We start from the raw sequence: 19,038 nt of genomic DNA, 5'->3' as shown, positions 1-19,038 counted from the left end.
ACTCCTGCTCTCTCTCTCTCTCCTCTGTTGTTCTGTATGTGACTCTTTTCTTTCTCTTCCTTTCTCTGTGTTTCTGTATGTGACTCTCTCTCTCTCCTCTCTGTGTTTCTGTTTGTGACTCTCTCTCTGTGTTTTCTGTATCTGACTCTCTCTCTCCTCTCTCTGTGTTTCTGTATGTGACTCTCTCTCTCTCTCCTCTCTGTGTTTCTGTTTGTGACTCTCTCTCTGTGTTTCTGTATCTGACTCTCTCTCCCTCTCTCTGTGTTTCTGTATCTGACTCTCCTCTCCTCTCTCTGTGTTTCTGTATCTGGACTCTCTCTCTCCTCTCTCTGTGTTTCTGTATGTGACTCTCTCTCTCCCTCTCTCTGTGTTTCTGTATGTGACTCTCTCTCTCTCTCTCTCTGTGTTTCTGTATGTGACTCTCTCTTCTCCTCTCTCTGTGTTTCTGTATGTGAGTGACCTTCGATACAAATTGAATCTTCTTCTCCCCATGTAAGGACCCTCGGATATGGTTGTAGCATCTGTTACAAGCAGCTTTATTGGGTTATAGGGGACTGCTTAAAGTGATTGCGATGAATGAATCAGGTCCCTCAGTATAGGTGGCGGTGGCCAAGCCAAAGTCTCCACTACACAGCCCCAGCAGCTGTTAGATGTCACTATGGCTCAGGGCTTTAATTGATTGGCTGGAGTCATGATTCTGAACAGCAGTCATAAAATGGCCTCCATCGGTCAGTTCAGGACAGGTGTGCATTTGGTTGCTCGAGTGCTGTTGCWGCCTTTTGTGCTTCGCGAATGGGTCATGTGAGTTTAAGGAAGTGAAATGGGTTTGAGTAMAAAAGAAAATGGTTTCTCGGAGGAGAAAAAAAAAAAAATGATTTCCAACTTGATATTTCACAGAACAAAGAGTTGTTACGTTTTACACTCTCCCTGAGCAAATCTCATTTATGTAGCCATTCTTCATTGACTCCAGTTTGCTTGTAATATTCATGGCTCGTATACGTGTCAAAAACCAAGGTTCTTTCAATCCCTATACCACAGACACAGGCAGACAATATATGAATGTTTTCTTAATATTAAAAGGGCGTTACAGGATAAAAGCAACACAGAACGAAACACAAGGACATGCCTGGGCACGCTCACACCACATGCACGCTAGAGTCCATAGTTGTTTAGCTTGGAGCGTTCGTCGCGTCGCCGCTGGCATCACGGGGTTCCGATGCGGTAGTCGTTGCCTTGGCAGTCTCGTCGTAGCAGGTATTCGTCGTATTCCCTCAAATTTCTTGGGAAACTGAGCAAATGTCAGGTCTGTTGTGCGCAAACTTGAAAATTGTGAAAATTCTGTGCAACTTCCAGCGCGCATTTACTGTGAACACTGAGGCTGTACCCGCTTTAAGGTACAGTTTTACTGTGAGCACTGAGGCTGTACCCGCTTTAAGGTACAGTTTTACTGTGAGCACTGAGGCTGTACCCGCTTTAAGGTACAGTTTTAAGTGTCCATGTACCAAAGTGACCTACCATCAAAAACAATGGATAAAATGCATCCCATAACATTTTAACATGGAAATAGCTGTTCAGTAGCAGCCAATGTCTGGTGTTCAATGTAGGCCTACATTCCATGAGACTTTTGAAAAAACATTAACCTGTTTATCCACTTGTTCTTCAGACGAGGAGGTGACTGNAAAAAACATTAACCTGTTTATCCACTTGTTCTTCAGACGAGGAGGTGACTGAAAATGTTGTTGTTAGATGCGAAAAAACACTTTACAAAATAAAAATGCATTATCATTCCRATACCATTATTACAGAGAATCAAACAAATSTATGCTACCCTCTGCCTATGGSTTGAATAAGCTAAGTAGCCAAGTCTTKAAATWCAACACTGCCCCTTTAAGACAAAAGAAAAGCTCTTTACTTGATTCGTTTTTCAAATATGTCTAGAAATCTGCATGTTTYGTGCTCTTGTAGGAAGCAATCAGTCCCCTATTGCTGACTACCTGGGCTWATAACTKACTAACTAMCAGGAAATGAACAAAATGTGCACACGTGGCTACATGCAGCTTTCGTTTTGATCTCAAAACAAGCGCATCTACTACGGGCTGCTCATGCTGAAAACATAGTCCAGTTCAAAGTAAATGGCACAAATGGTAGCTCAGATTTTTTTTTTTTTATGTCGCACAGTTCTGTGTGGAGTACGGGCTGAGTAGTGCGTGACAATGCAATAGAATCCTACTAGAATCCTATGCGTTCTGTTTTGGTATGTTGCATCGAAAGTGGCTAATATTACGTTGATTCGATCACAATTGCCACAGTAAAGGGAAACATTGATAGTGTTAACAAGGAAAACTCTAGAACAGTGCTCACCAACCTGAGTCAAGATCACTTTGAGTCAAAATGCACACCGAGATCTGCCGCTCTGATTTTTTATTAACATGACTTAAAAACTTGTAAGCCTATGCAACATTAACCAATTAAAAACAGTACTGTAGCAATGACTTTTGTGATGTAAGCTATAGACCCAATACATCATAATCGCGTATTGGCTTTGCTGGAATTGCACTGCCAATGCATTGTTGTTCGGGCCATTTTTTTTTACAATTACATTTCAAAATTTGAGGTAGGCTATATAATCACACAGGTAATAGATCCGTGGTTGTATTACTTGTGAAGCACCCCTGAGTGAGCATACATTAAAATCAGTAGCTTTTTATTTTATTGGGCTGATGGTGCCTGCGTCTGATGCTCAGTCTCGGCGGAGGGAGAGAGCCACAGACTGAGGGTCTGTCTCTCAACATCCCACCGCTCTTCCTTTCCTCCACTGACACCGACCAAAAAGGGAGACCGTCTTCCAGCTGATGGTGAAACTCGAGTCGCACCGCATTATTTCTGCCTAATGCACAAATTCCTGTTGTTACTCCTAGAGTATGAACAGAGAAATGGAAAAATTCCTCGATATTAATAATAACAACAATGCAAGCCTATAGATACACTTTCCTACTCATTCATTACGGCTGCAGTGCTTGTTGTAGCACTGAGTGGAAATGGGAAGAATGGGCATTTTACAAAGTGTTGACAGTGATGAGTAAGAACTTAAACATGAACTCACTCATATCAACAGAAGCTCTTTGCTGTATTCGTTGACAGTCTCGCTCTAGTCATGGTTTTTTAAATGTTTTGAATCTCACAGTATCAACTTTGCTGTAGATTTWTTTTATGCCTGCTACGTTACTGCAGACACAGTCATCTGAGCCATCCGATTGGCCAGCTGTAGGCCAATATTGCACTTGATTTGCTCTCTGGGCCCGCCAGGAAGGCAGAGTTTGCACCTTCAGACACATGAAATGGTTCAAAATGGCAACATTTCATCCACCCGGCGCGCAGGGCAGCTGAATCAGGTGCACCTACCTCCAACAGCCCAATAAAAAAAAAAAATAGGAACACAAGGCTTTATCATTGGGTTTTTTACAGAAATGTTTGGCGATCGACTAGGAATGTCTTGAAGATCAACCAGTTGATATCGATCGACCGGTTGGTGACCACATCTCTAGAAAATTTAGTGAAGTTCAATCTTGTGTTTCTCTCTGTGGGCTGATGTTTCTGTGCGCACAGCTTGGTRACACTCATCCGGTCCCCTCTCCCCAGACACTGTGGCTGAGCACAGCCTGTGTCACCTGTCCTCTTCCATTGCTGGCTTGAATCTCCTGAACAATGCTCCTCTCCRCAGGTGTGGGGGTTATGACTCAGGTCCCTGACCAACACTACTTACCACAGCTAGACAAACACTGAAAAGGAGGTTAACCAATTCAAAGTAAAGGAAGTCGCTCAAATAAGGAAATAAGAAATAAACCGAAACYSCACACGATAGGATACATATTTAAATCACTTCTAGGTTAATACATTCAAAATAAAGCACACAGGATGGAATAAAGTAAAAGGACTAAATCGAGCGACTTGCATTTCATCACCCAGACTAGTATGAGTTATTAGTACAGATTTGTGTCACTTTGAGACATGTTTGCAAACTGAAGAAGGGTACAAAATAAATCACCCTTAAATGCAATAAACGGCTTCCTTAATAACTCGTTTTGTGAACGATTCCAAATACGCGACAGGCACTTTAAAAACATACCTCAGCAATTTTTTACCTCATATTCATCATCTCCAGAACCAGTGTTTACTTTACAAACGGCATCGAAGTGTCCCTTTTAAGCACATCATTTTTTTGTCTCMTTAACGAAGCTGCTCTGATTTACGCACTGTCATGAAAAGTGAACTCTGGGCCAATTAGTAGATGAGGACAGTTGAGCGGGGAGATCACAGGCGGGGCAGAGCAATCTGTAGATGCTGTTCAATGCCAACTCCAGAACCGAGGAAGAGGAGGTGGAGAAATCGTGGGAGGATGGAGGAGCTTATTTACTGTCCATCTTTTTTTCCGTCAGCGCTCCGCAGCAGGCAGCTTCAAAGTTAATTTGAGGTCAATCACAGCTCTAACAGATAGATTGTAGCTGCGCTGCTCGCTGCAACCATCTTGTCAGGAAGGCGACTTCTGTTCGCGCGCTCGCTTGGTTTGAACCAACCTCTCCTTAACCTGCCTTTAAGCTATAATGGTCATTATCTCGCTCTCACACACACACACACACACACACACACACACACACTGATGTCAGAAAACTGTGAAAACGTGGTATTTTAAAGATGCCAAGTATATGACATATCACCCCCCCATCCGTGTGCACGCTACAGTCTGTACAACTATCACATCATCTCCCATCGCTCCCACACATAAATCAATTACCTTAAAGACGTTCTCCAGCTATTTGTTTTACCTTTACTGTTGAAAAGCGATATCCCAAATATACATACAGTGAAGTACACACACTAAAAGGCAAAAAAAAATGTTTGAGCAAAATAGTGTTGTTTGTAGACACAGTTGCAAACTTCAAGGAGCTGGTCTGATGGGGAGATATGATGTCATCGGCCTCTCTCCTTTCTTGAGGAACAATAGAGAACAAAAGAGGATTCCTGGACCACCTATTGAGATGTGCCTTTTGTGAAGTAWATCASGTGATAAATMATCTGCAAATGAGACTGGAGCAGGAGTTTACAGCCTTGCATGGAGTAGGAGTAGGACTTTAAAGCCTACACTGTTTGCTTAAGTGCAATGTTTCATTATGGTAAGGTGCTCAAGCAATCTGGAAAGTGTACCTAGGTGGGCCACTGTCGCCCCGTTGCAGTAACGGTGGTGGTCTGCTAGCTGTGCAACAGGTGTTAAAAACAACGACATGCTCATCTCCTTTTCTCCATTATAAGCCGAGGGAACGAGCGGCTCGATCTGGACTGACCATGTTTACTCAGTCAGGGTGACTTTCCGGAATGTTCTCTGTGTGGTGGAGAGGGGGATGAGGGATGAGTGGAAAAGGAGGGAGAGGAGGTGGGTTGGGGTGGGGGGGTACCAAGAAAGATAAACACTGAAGCAGATGTCTGGCGTGGGTCCTGGGATCCATCAACATACTTCTATCTCTCTGTGTAGCAAGGGACCGCCTTGTGCAAATGAGTCTCTGAGCGACAACGCCGCTGCTGCAGTTCCTCGAGTCCCTCTTCAGATCAGTCTCTTCTCCCTCTCCATCCTTCAACTCCCTCCCTTCCTCTCCTCCTCTCCACGGGGTAGCATCCCCTTCTTTCTCTCTCCAGGCCCAGAGTACCTCTCCAGATCCCTGTCTTCTCCCTCTCCATCCCTCACCATCCCTCTCCTCTCCTTCTCTCCCCAGGGTGTCATCCCCCTCTCCTCCCCCCTCTCTCTCTCTCTCCCTCTCGCACCCCAGGCTTTGGCTGTGATTATGATAGCCCTTAATTGTCCACTGGGAGTGGGACCAGGCCCATTAATGCTAGATCAATCTGACTGGGGGATTAGATCACATGCTGCTAGCTTAATACCCAGTGAGAATTGTTCATTTAAGTGTGCGTGTGTGTGTGACGAACTACTGCTGTCAATGGATTTACCATCAGATCATGGTTAGAAAAGTAATTGGGGCTCCCTAAWATGAGAACGGTGGTATCTGTTTTGTATCTGTCACCGAAGGAGGGAGAGGGTGTGTAACACAGTGACTTGACCACAATGTGCTGGGGGTGAAGCAACTTGGACGCAGCGATGTTGCTTTTGGATTCATGTAACACCCCCAGCAACTGATAAGCAATTCATCTGCAACTTGGTGGCATCCAGATCAGTTGCAAACTTTTCAACTTTTGTGAAACTCGTTGCAAGCAACACAATCAAAACAAAAGCTTTTGTCGCGTGATCCATTCGAAGGTACAGAACGCCGACCCAGTTGTCATGTCAACACAGCTGTCGCTCGCGCTGCCTGTTGCTGCCGGAACCGCCCTCAAGGTTGATAGAAGCGACATAATTAGTTAAACGGGAGCTGTAGATTTTGGCATCGGCTAGTAAAGGTTAGTACGTGGTTTGATTTTGATTTTGGCATCGGCTAGTAAAGGTTAGTACGTGGCTAGTACGTGGTTTGGCTGTCAATACATTTCATTTTTAAAGTAAACCCGGACCAGTTTCAACTAGCTAGCCTAAGCTTAGTTAGTTGCTAGCCTAAGCTTAGTTAGTTGCTAGCCTAAACTTAGTTAGTTGCTAGCCTAAGCTTAGTTAGTTGCTAGCCTAAACTTAGTTAGTTGCTAGCCTAAACTTAGTTAGTTGCTAGCTTGGTTAGTTAGTCGATAGCTAGCTAGCCAGCTAGAACAGTGCTGGCAATTTCAATTTGGCTCGCTACATTTTACAGACAGTATTTGTTTCTAAATCATTAACGAAAAGGTTCGATAAACAAATTATTTGTGAAAATCACAATGAGGTAATTTACCCAATAAATGACTGGGAGTTTATTTTCTATAGCTTATTGAATCACAATGTAACGCAACAGATGCCATTGGTTTAGAATGTTCAAACCACATTGTTGTACGCCATTCCAATGGTGTTTCAGTTGCTTCGTGTATCAACAAAGTTGATTGAGATGTCACTTGCAACGGCAATAAACATTTCTTGAGAAACTCCGGCCTACAGTCTCTCTTGACCTCCCAGTCTCTGTTCCTCACCACCTCTTCTTTTCTCCATCAACAACTCTATTCTCTGTCCCATTGGCTGCTCCATCTCTATTCTCTGTCCCATTGGCTGCTCCATCAACAACTCTATTCTCTGTCCCGTTGGCTGCTCCATCAACACTTCTATTCTCTGTCCCATTGGCTGCTCCATCTACACCTCTATTCTCTGTCCCGTTGGCTGCTCCATCTACACCTCTATTCTCTGTCCCGTTGGCTGCTCCATCTACATCTCTATTCTCTGTCCCATTGGCTGCTCCATCAACACCTCTATTCTCTGTCCCATTGGCTGCTCCATCAACACCTCTATTCTCTGTCCCATTGGCTGCTCCATCAACACCTCTATTCTCACTCTCACTTCTGCCCTCTTTTCTCTCTCGTTCCCGTAGTTGACACTCTGTCCACTCTCCCCCAGGTCTTCTGATGGTGTGTTGGCGGTGGGGACAGTGTTGGTGAGCCGTGTGAACACGGGGGAGATGGAGGAGGGAGACATGGATCACATCACGGCCGACGTGCAGCAGGCCCAGAAGGTGAGGACGTGTGTGTGTGTGTTTGTATGAGAGTCGTTCCCCTCCAGATGTCTCGGCTAGCACTAATGCTTGCAGGATTAGTCTGTCACTGCTCAAGTGGCCCAATGAGATTCATCAAGCCCTTACAGCCCTTGGATCCTGTGTGTGTGTGTGTGTGGGGGGGGGGAGTGTGTAGAGTGTGACGAGAGGGCGAGAGTGGGATAGGGACTCTTAGACACTGCATATGTTTATCATGTGTGTGTGCGTACGCCGTTTGCGTGTGTGTGGGGGAGAGAGAGAGGGCAAGCCAGAGAAGCCATTGGTTTAGACAGCCTGAATGCTGTGCGTGATTATGTGCACAGACAAAGAGAATTAGAGGGGCGTCTACATCCTTCTTCTATATGTGAGGGAGAGTCGACTAAACCCAGTTCCCCGTAGCCTTTAGCCTTCCTACGAGACTCACCTCGTCTGAATATAGGCATCTCCCTTGTGAGACCATCCACTACAATCAACTATGCTAATCCACCACGACACGCTACACTGCACCGTCTGAGAAACACAGGAGTGAGAGCGAGAGACAGGAAGAGAAGAGAGCGAGAGACAGGAAGAGAAAGAGAGCGAGAGAGATGATGTCTTCTTCCGAGATCGCCAGGGACCTGAAGAGTGCTCAAACGTCCTCCCAATGGGGTGTTTTCACACCAAAAACAAAGTTTATGTATGTACTTTACCTTCATTTGACTAGTTATTACACCAATGGCAATATTTAGTTTAGTCTCAAATATAATAATATGTGTAGCATATAAGCACTGTACTTGCAACAAGATGTCACGGTCTCACTTCAGTTTTCAACGTTTGTTTAGGTTTAGGCATTAATTCCGACTGGTTAAGGTTTAGGATAATGTTAATACAGAAAAAAAAATTGTGCTAGCACTGGGCTTGATCCCACGATCCTCCAAACCTCGGTCTCCATCCACAACGCCCTAGCAAGCCGCGAACCTCGGTCTCCATCCACAACGCCCTAGCAAGCCGCGAAACTCGGTCTCCATCCACAACGCCCTAGCAAGCCGTGAACCTACTTGTTGGTAATAGGCATTCACACTGCCCCTAGTGGATGGTATTGAAGGCATCTCCCGACATCCTGGGGTCCTGGACAAATGTGGAATACTGAAGTTGATCTGGTGTGACCTGGCTGGTGGTTGTACATGTATGAGGAGGCAGTCAAAATGGATCTGCGTATAGTAGAATTGATGTCTTTCTGAGAGGAGATAACATAACTACGTAGRATAGGGTGTTCACTGACCCAGTCTAACTGTAGTCTGTTGACACTTCTCCTCGTTGCAGCAAAATGACCTTTGCTCTCTGTGTGCGTGTGTGCGTGTGTGTGTGTGTGCGTGTGTGCGTGTGTTACCACTGTGTGTAAGTCAGAGTCACAGAGAGCAGTCTTATATAATTGACTAGGGCTCTAACCTGGCTGGCTGCCTCTGAGTCCTGCTCTCTTTTGATGGTGGGTGGACAATTTCTCTTAAGGTTTACACAGCAATTTTTAATTTTTTCAGTGAAAACCTTCAGAAGAGTTTAATAAAATTCCACTTGAATTCAAGATACATCTGTGCTGCTGCCAGCAACAGTTCGGGTCTCACGGTACGTCCCTCTCAGACGGTTTATTGTTGCCCCTGTTCTACCATTACAGTACCTCAATCCCACCTCTCAAAGTTAGCATTTCCTTCTCATTTAACTTCTCAACGTATTGCCATACAGGACCTCACTGTTGTCGCTTGCCTTTCCCTGCCACTACAACGATGTAGTGGTAGAGAGTTGACTCCAAAATAGTAGACTTGCACGTTGACTCTGGATGTCGACTCGCATTTCTGAGTGTCAAGATTCCTTAAATTCAGTATTTTTGGAATGGAGGAGATGATTAGCTGCCGTACTTCTGAGAACACAAACACTCGCGTCTTTCATAGCGAGCTAGCGAGGGACGGAGAGAGAGGGGAGGGGCACAGATAGGCCCGTCGGCCACCAGGCACACAGAGTCAGAACCGTGGACTAGGCCTATCTATCGGCTATCAAAAGCTGTGTCTTGCAATGGAATGCCGTATCTTGCTATTTCTTAGCTTGCAATGTGTCGGAACTTCAGTAAAGCAAGGCCAATCATCAATGAATAGGCTACGTTATTGACACGAGCGAGATGCAGCACTTCGCTCTCACATAGTCACACACTGTCTCTGTTCGCGTCACGCTGTTCACACCGTGGTAGCTAGCCAGGGCACCAAAACAGGGGGAAACTTGAGTCTTGCTTCAACGCTCTTATTTGTTGCTGAAATTGACCCACTATGCTACTTTCTCCATCTACGTAAAAAACAACATTTGTTTTTCAGTTAGGGATTTTAATTAACGTTAAGATCCCAATTTAGTTTAAACTTTTAGCATTTAAATGTTCACACCCCTAAGACTATGCATGATTATGTGATTCATAATGCCACTGATGGAAGTTACTGAATGAAGTGTTACTGAATGGAGTGTTTACTGAATGAAGTGTACTGAATAAGTGTTACTGATGTTGTACTGAATGGAAGTGTTACTGATGGAAGTGCAACACACGAAAAATGGAAATTGAAATTATCATGGAGTTTCACTGAAAGTGACAATCTCCTGCTGCAGTATCTCTGGCAGTGAACAGAGCCACATCTATCTGTGTGGACTTCACCCCTGGTTCAATTCTCTGGAGTGAACAGAGCACAATCATATCGTATGGAGTTTCACCCTGCTATGTCCCCTGCGTGAAGAAAAGCTACCTTGTTTCACTATATTCCCCTAACGTGGGAAAGCTACTTTGCTTCACTATGTTCCTCTGACGTGAAGAAAGCTACCTTGTTTCACTATGGTCCTCTGACGTGAAGAAAGCTACCTTGTTTCACTATATTCCCCTGACGTGAAGAAAACTACTTTGCTTCACTAAGTTCCTCTGACGTGAAGAAAGCTACCTTGTTCACTAAATTCCACTTTTTTCTCAAAAGTAGCAGTCCAAGTAGTTGGTACCTGCTAAAGTGTATTCTGATGGTTTGTCAGCCTCGATGCCACTGACAAGAGAGCCTGAAAAATGTTGGTTGTCACTAGCACTTTGACGTCTTGTCCCACACGCATCATCAAAAAGTGACATTCAGCAGCTGTGATGGGAAGATACTCATTATTAAAGGGGACGGCGACAAAACACAGAGCGTTCTTGAATGACGAAGGGTTGGTCTGTCTGTCTGTCTGTGCACCTATGTGTTTAGCTTCACCTGTCGTTTACCTCCTGCTGAGCTAATTAAAATGTATTTAAAGAGCAAGACATGCTGAACCAACAACATGTCAAGCTAGACGTGGCCGCCCCGCTGCTCAGAGAAAGCAGAGTTAAATGTACATTCATATGTGTGTGTTTGATGGTGGAGATTTGACATGTACATGTAAACATCAAACATCTCTCTCTCTCTTCTTCACAGTGCACCTTAGTTTGTGAGTCATCACAGGGAACCCCAAACGACAAAGATAATAGCCCCTGACGGGTGCTGGTAAGTTCAACTACGCTTGTTCCTTCTACCTTTAAACACTATAATTTAACTGCTGACTTCCATCGCCATGGCAACCCTGTAATCAGTGGGAAGAGCTTTAAGGCTAATTTGATCCTCTCTAATTTGATCCCCCTTCCTCCCCTGTCTCACCAACCACCCCAATCTCTCCTAGTGAAATTAGTTTATTACTGAAAAGATTTATCTCATGTTTTTTTGCATTTTCCCTAAAAAAAACTATTACACCCCTGTAATTACCATGACCTAGTGTTACCCCAAAAGCAGCTTGAAATTGACAAAGTGTAATAAAGTGATACATTAAGTTAACCCCCACTCATGGTTTTCTCATTGCAAAGTGCGCCGCCCTTGACTAACCTTCTCCCGCAAAGAGATTTGAAGTCTCAATGGGGCTACCCATTTTGATTAAAGAATTCATATTATTCATTCTCAGATTAAAAGGGGAAGCCTTGGTTAAGTAAGTAAAGGGAGGGAGAGCCAGTTGACAGTGGAAAAGGTGTGAGACTTGGCCAACGTTGGCTCTAAAGGAATCACCCCTTTGTAACCTTTTATTCATTATCTACAGCCATACAGTGTCTCCGATGACATCATAGTGGGACCTTTTCTTCTTTTCTATTTGACGACACATTTAGAAAATGCCTTTTTCAAACATCTAGACACTGGTATGGGTGCAGGACAGGACTAATATGTGTACAAAAAATATATATAAAATGGTGAAGTGACCCTTTAAAGGAGGTTTTAATATCCCCAGACAAGGTGAAAGTCCGCCTGCCTCCCTTGGCTGCTCCAGTCCTGGTTCTGTATCTGTTCTGTGTGGACTGGCTGGAGAGGCAGACAAGAGGAAGCGACGCCACGTCGATCCTGTGATACCAATTAAGGGAGAAGCCCCCGAATGGCGCAACACACTTCACTTGTTACCGATCACTGGGAGCAGGGAGAAACTAGCGGAAAACCAGGAGTGAGAAAAAGAGAGAGGGAAAGGGAGGAGGAGAAGAGAGAGACTTGAGAAGGTCACTGCTCCCTGCTGTGTTGGGAATACAAAGCCCTTCTTTCTCTTTTCTTATCACTCGTTCCTCTCCAGAGGGGAAAAGAAACCCTTCTGAGTTTCCAACTCATCCTCCTCTTCTTCAATGCTTTTTTTCTTTCCCTTCCTCATTATCGTATCTCGGTACTTTCTAGAAAGTCTTATCTTCGTCTTTTTCTCTGTCTCTATTTCCGTCCTCAGCGTGTGTTGGTATGACTTTCCTTGCAGCTCTGTTCTCTATACCCGTCGTCATTGTCACTATCTGTCGCAATTAGCTAGCGAGAGGCAGGCACCAGGGGGCTGTTCCACCCGCCTTCCTGCGCGGGGTGGGTTGCAGGAAGGCGGGTGGCACAGCTGCGTCCCATCACTATAACACGCTCCCCGCAGACTTAGAGAGATTGACTAATGCAATTTATCCCTTCACTTGTATTACCTTTCAGAGGGGGGAGAGCAGAGAAGGATGCACACACACACACACACACACACATCCACACACACAATACACCACACACACATCCACACACACAATACACACACACACACAGGAGGGGGGGACGCCCAGGGAAGAAGTAATTTCCTTAAGAGGTGTGGGGAGAGGAGGACGGAGCAATCTGATTGGCCTTCAGATTAGCGTGGCGGCGGGGGGAGGTCAGAGGTTAATCTGCTCCTTCGACCGTGTCCGCTGCAAGGAGGAAGTACCAGTCATCCCTTCATCTCGCTCTCAATCTGTCCCTCTCACCTCTCCCTCTCTCTTTTTAATTCCGACTTACTCTTTGAAATGCCCTCTAGAATCCTGTCCCTCTCCACATAGCAGCAGCAACYGTGTCATTTAATAATCCAAGATCAAGCTCTCCATTTCAAATCATAGCTATACTTTTTCATTTGATGTAATCATTAATATAATGATTATGGAAAAGATGATGGCTAAAAAGCTTAAAGGGCCCACCTCAGAGGAAGTTTCCGCGCCTATTTCGAGTAATTCCTGTCCTAGAAAGAAAATCCTTGTTTAGGCTCCACCTCGACGACTGACGCAGGCTGCTAATACATATTCAGGAATTGGGGGTGGGAACGTTGTGGTGATTTCCAGGTGTAGCAGAGAAATAACAACAAGTAAGGCCACTAACTGACAGCTGTCAGTGTGATTAGCTAGCATGCTAAGCTAACCTTAGCCAGCTAATGAAAGTTGTGAAAAAGTKTATTTCTACTGGTGTGGGAGTTTAACCCTTTCTTATTTTTCACTTTTCACACTATTGTGTTGATTGCTGACCTCGGCCATACTCTACCAGATCAGATATCATCTTGTTCACATTGTCCTTTCTAGCCTGGTTCCAGTAACTATGGTGAAGGGCTCTAGTCTGTCCTAGCCAACCTTCCAGGGGCCTGATTCCTACCTCTCTGACTGTCCTTCACACTGAACTGAACACCACATTACTTCCCACCCCAGTGCCTCTAGTAAAAGTCACCTCTGACACATTATCCTCCAATTAAAAGGTCTCTCCACTGCCACACCGCCCCTCGTTGTGCCCGAACATCACAAGGTTGTCACTACACTCTACAACGCTCTGTTGCCTTCTGTATGGGACAAGGAATACCCAGGACAAAGTGCTCAGAATAAGGCCCTGACATTGAAAAGGGATGACGCAGTGAGGGAGAGTCTCTGTATTGAATTCGCACCTTGGAAAGTAAATGGATGGCAAATGGGTGCATATGGTAACGGGGCCTCTCCCCTCTTCTCCTTCCCTACCTCTCCCCTCCTCCCCTTCCTCTCCCCTTCTCTCATCTCCTCCTCTCATCTCCTCCCCTCCTCCCCTTCCTCTCATCTCCTCCTCTCCTCCTCTCCTCCCCTTCCTCTCCTCTCTCCTCCTCTCTCCTCTCCTCCAGGAGTTAGACTGGCATTACCACTGTTAGTTGGTTGGTTGCAGCTTCACAAGGAAGAGGGGAAGTGATTTTAATTTTAAAAGGGAGGAATAAGTGCTTGGGTCACACTTGTGATTCCCAGCCCTCGGTGCCGTGTAGCTTTTTTTGGTYGCATTACACATCTTGAAGCCTCCGTCTTCAATGGTGAAGTCTCCTCTTCTACTATCGGAGCGCTCCAGCTTATTACTATTGACTGARTTCCTTCCAGAACACTAGCGTGGCCTCTAAGAAAAGGAGCAACGGCAGCGAACTGTGAATAGCTGTTTGAGGCGTACGGCTTTCTCCGGCTTTCTCGCCCAGCGACTGCCAGCACACTGATAAGAGTATTAAAGCTGTTTTTTGGTTGCCGCATGATTGCGGCTAATAGCCACTCTAGGAAGAAAAAGGAAGGAGTGGAAGGGTTGAATTTGAATGGGGTTTAATAGGAGAAGATGGTGAGGCAAAGTTTGGGGAATCAACCATCTTCCCTTTCCTTCACTGCTCTATCATAAACAAACAATTCAAATGGGAATCAAATCCAATGAAGGAATTGTTTAATAATGAAAGAATCATTTAATGGGCTCTTCAGTCAGCCCATTAAATGATTCTTCTCTTATATCTCTTATATTTCTTCATTTTCTAAGTCTTGGAGAGAGAGATGTGGAAAGAGCGATAGAGAGAGAGAGATGCAGCTCTTGGAATGATGAGCAAGCAGCAACCTTATCTATCGCAGACACTGTTATTGATTATGGGATTTCATTTGCAGCACATGCCACATGAAAATAAGTTTTTTGAAGGGTTAGAGTTTTGTCTTTGGGTTTCCTCGGTATAAAGTTTGTTTAGAACCAAAGCACATCGTCTGTTTGATGTTTGTGAAACTTAGAAATATCTTTGAAGGTGTATGCAATCATTTTCAGTATGTCATGATGGTTGATTCTGTATGTCTCTCTTTCTCTCTCCCCTTCTACCTCTCTCCCTTCCTCTTCCTCCTCTCCCTCCTCCCTCTCCCCCTCTGTCCCTCTCCTCTCTCTCTCTCCCTCCCTTCTCTCCCAGTCTTTAAGAATCCGGTTTGAAGGTCTACAAGTTCCAGACGGTGGATAGTAAATGGATGCTGGTGAGAGAACAGATGGAGGAGTGTACTCTGTCCTTCAGCATCCCCAGACAGCTCCTCCACCTCTACATCCAGAAGACATGAGGAGGGTTAAGAACCCATCTAGGATCAGTTTAGCCTTTACTGAACCACTGGGAGGGACAAAGCAAAACCTGACCTTGGAACAGTATTACATATGGGATAATGACTTGTCTTTATAAGCACAGTGATTTGTGAGAAGGCAAACAGCAGCTGATCGAGGATCAGGTAAGGCCAAATTTAACAACTGGAGGTAGACATCAACACTGACCTCGGACAGTGCATAGGGAGAGCACAGACCTAAGATCTATTGTAACAGCCTTACTTTACTCTAAGCCTAAATCTAACCACTAGGAGGTACATTGCATTCATTTGAATAGGGGCACTATAGCTCTGGGCCTGCCTACATTAACAGGCCTATTTCAGAGATGTAAATGGTTGTTTAAGAGCTATACTTAGAGAGGATTGAATTATTCAGGTCTGTTTAACACTTCAAAAGGGGATTGTTGTACGCCTGCACACTAGTCAACCAGCAACACACACACACACAGATGCACACTTGCATACAGGCACACAGACGTTTGCACACACACACATGCAGAGAGGGACACACACAAAGGGAGAGAGAGAGAGAAACACACACATTAACTCCCCCCAACACTGCGTTGTTCTGAACAAAGTCCTGGAGCTTTATCGAGCTGAGAGTGGCTTTGAGGAAGATGAAGGTACTGTGTCGCTAATTGACTCTGCTCTTGATCTTGTTAACTAATTAGTGGTCAAAGTGGCCACAAGATGATGAGGAAAAAGGGATGTGTATTGTAACCAAAATGATTCCAGATGACGTTTGAATCCCCCCGGAATGTTCCTAGTGTAGTGTTAATGATACATTATACTCAACTAACATTCTGGTTTGTCGGATGTTTACATACCTCAATAGTAGTCTGATGATTTTGACATTAGACTACTTTWGGAGTCTGGAAACATCTGACAAAATTAGATTTGGGAATTTAATGRCCCTTCTTTAACCACAGTTAACCCTCATTAACCGTCAGTTAACCCTCTCTTGGCAGGTCCAGTTATGTCATTGTKCTCAATAAAGGAAAGGTTAAGATGCTGCCAGTGAATAGATGATCCTCATCAGTTTATAAGAGAGAAGCCACTGTGATGGGTAAGAGGATCTCAGTGTTCTCTRCCCTCAGGGTCCCTATGWGCGTTTGTCAGGACAGATCATTCCTCAACACGCCCGCCGTCCCCTAGCAATCCCTCATGATCATAGTCCGTCATATAGTCCCTCGGTCGGCAAGCGGTCGATCTCATGGTCAGCGGTAGTATCCCAAATGTTCCGAGTCTTTCCCTTCATAGGTGCCGCGTTTCTCAGGGTTCATAAAAAGCGAGCCCTGGTCAAAGTTAGTGGCGCTATAAAGGAATAGGCCTTCATTTGGAACACAGTGGAGTGTCCCCTTATCGGCCCTCTAGTTTGGAATCCCAAGTCATTAAACTAGATTAGACCATTCTTATAACCAAGGTTTCCTCAAGTTCCAAATTAGAACATTCTCAGACCAAGGTTTCCCTCAAGTTTCAAATTAGAAACATTCTCAGACCAAGGTTTCCCTCAAGTTCCAGATTAGAACATTCTCAGACCAAGGTTTTCCCTCAAGTTCCTCCTTAAAAGTTATTATTTAAGCCTTGTTTATTATCTGGTCTCTTGCCTCTAGACTCTAACCTCTCTTGATACTTGCAGTCTGAGTAGAACAATACTTTAAAGCTAGAGTCCTTCATTGAAAGTATAACAAAGCCGACACCCCACCTCTGTTTTTGGTAAAAAAGCGAAGGGATGGGCCTGGAGAAATGTAACGACTCTTAAATTCATAGACGGAGCTATGGATGCAAGGACTGACATAAAATTATAGTGTTTTGAGGCTGTACAGCGTTTGTTTGTGTTTACATTGTTTACAAACATTTGAGTAAAACAAGCGGTTATTCTGGGTTCTGACGGTGTGTGACAGTTGAACTAAAAAGCTCATGAGGCGTTTAGATGTTCTCTTGTTCAGGAATCAATGGGTACATATTGTAAATTATGGATATAGCAACTAAGGACCATTCAGAAAACGATCTCGATCTGTCACTATATGACACATGCTCAAAAACACAARTACGTTATTGAGTTTGTTTACCCACACACATCAATGYATATCTATTATTCACTACAAGGTAGATAGTGCGTTTAAGAGCTTGTTTATAATCCTCTTTAAACAATTTCAGGCGYTCTAGCTACCTCTTGGTTCTGTGTAAAAACTCAATCAGGCTTTACCCTTTAATGATTAAGATACGCCTTTTAAGGCTGTGAAGTGACACACAAACACACACTGTGAAGTGGCTTAGTCTCCTTCCCCGGCATCACTTTATGCTAATAGTGGCATCTCTTTTTCTCCTCTCTTCATCCCTCGTTCCCTTTGATGTTGACAGCCATGTTCCAACCTTATCACCATGCCTGTTTAATCTTTGTCCTTTTGTGTGGGTGTATAGCTCTTGTGTGGCTCTTTGTGTGTGAGTGACTGTTTTGTGTGAGTGTCCCAATTATGGATGTGTGTGTGGGCATTAAATAATATTTCTCCTAGTTTTTTTTAAATGAATTGATCGTTTCATGAATTCCGAGCTACGCCTACATTCCTTCCCCATTCAACAAGGAGGAAGTGACCTGATCATCTTCTGCTCCTGTGAACTAAATAGCATCACAGCGGTCTGCCTTTGGTGKGTGGTTGRTACTATGGCCTCTSCACACTACATTTCAGTAAAGCACRCTATATGGAAATCAGTAGGCTATAGTTCTCTRTGTACTTGGCCGTCGACAGTAAAGGAGGCAGGTTGGGTTGTAAAGAAGGAGGCTTCTGTTTGTGAGTCGTCTCACGCAGGTTATATTGACCCCAGGCCCAAAGCTCTTGGTGATTAAATTGAACAGGCTCCTATAACACAGCATGGCGAAGATATAAAGTCTCTCACCATGAAGTCCTTTGGCTGCTTTGGAAAGATGTATTCTGTACCCTCATGTGTCCAAGTCCTTTGACATAACAGCTCTCTCTTTCTCTCCTCTCTCCCGCCTCTCTCTCTTCTTCTCCTCTCTGGTCCTCTCTGTCTGCTCTCCTCTCTCTCGTCTCTTCTCTGCTCTCTCTTCTGCTCGTCTCTTCTCCTCTCTCTCTCTCTGATCTCGTTCTCTCTCTGCTCTGGCTCTGTCTCTCTTCTCTCTGTCTCTCTCTTCTCCGTCTCTCTCCTCTCTCTTCTCGCTCTCGCCTTTTTCTTTCTTCTGCTTGTCTGTCTGAGGCTGTCTCTTCTTTTGCCCCTCATTCCCTACTGTGTCTTGTTTCTTCAAGTCTCAGTCCTCTCCTCATGTCAATCTTCTCTGCATTTGTCTCTCTCACTCTTTTTTCTCTTTCTCCTTCATCTTCCCTACTCAGTGTCCCCTCTTAAGGCCTGTGACTCATTGTTCACCCGCCCTGTCTATCTCTCTCTTCCCCTCTCTCTATCTCATGGCGTAACGCAGTTCTCTGCCCTCCCGCCCCCCCCCCCCGCAAAGGTCAGAGTTTCATTATGCCAGTGTACTATCTATACGCTTTCTACCACATCTCTCTCCCTCCTTTCAGCTTCCTTATTCATTGTCCTCTTAAAGGCTTGTGACTCAGTCTCCCCCTACCCCCCGGCACACACACTGTTGTTCACCACTGACCCCCAACCACTGCTGTCTGCCCAGCATCAAAATAACCCGTCTGGGCTGGGATGTGACGCCTCTTGATACACAATATAAACAGTGGTTGCTAGGACAGAGAG

General features: G+C 44.7%; 1 long non-coding RNA gene across 1 annotated transcript; it reads left to right on the top strand.

Moving 5' to 3' along the window:
• Positions 1–7,505: 7,505 nt before the first annotated feature.
• On the top strand, positions 7,506–15,287 carry LOC112073474 (uncharacterized). The gene is made up of 3 exons (XR_002894540.2): positions 7,506–7,622; positions 11,084–11,152; positions 15,141–15,287. It is a non-coding gene; the product is annotated as an uncharacterized lncRNA (long non-coding RNA).
• Positions 15,288–19,038: the final 3,751 nt, after the last annotated feature.

The sequence above is a fragment of the Salvelinus sp. IW2-2015 genome, unplaced genomic scaffold (assembly GCF_002910315.2).
Source record: "Salvelinus sp. IW2-2015 unplaced genomic scaffold, ASM291031v2 Un_scaffold2273, whole genome shotgun sequence".
Lineage (NCBI taxonomy): Eukaryota > Metazoa > Chordata > Actinopteri > Salmoniformes > Salmonidae > Salvelinus > Salvelinus sp. IW2-2015.
Note: the sequence above shows the minus strand (reverse complement) of the source record. Positions and strands in the feature narration are given on the sequence as shown.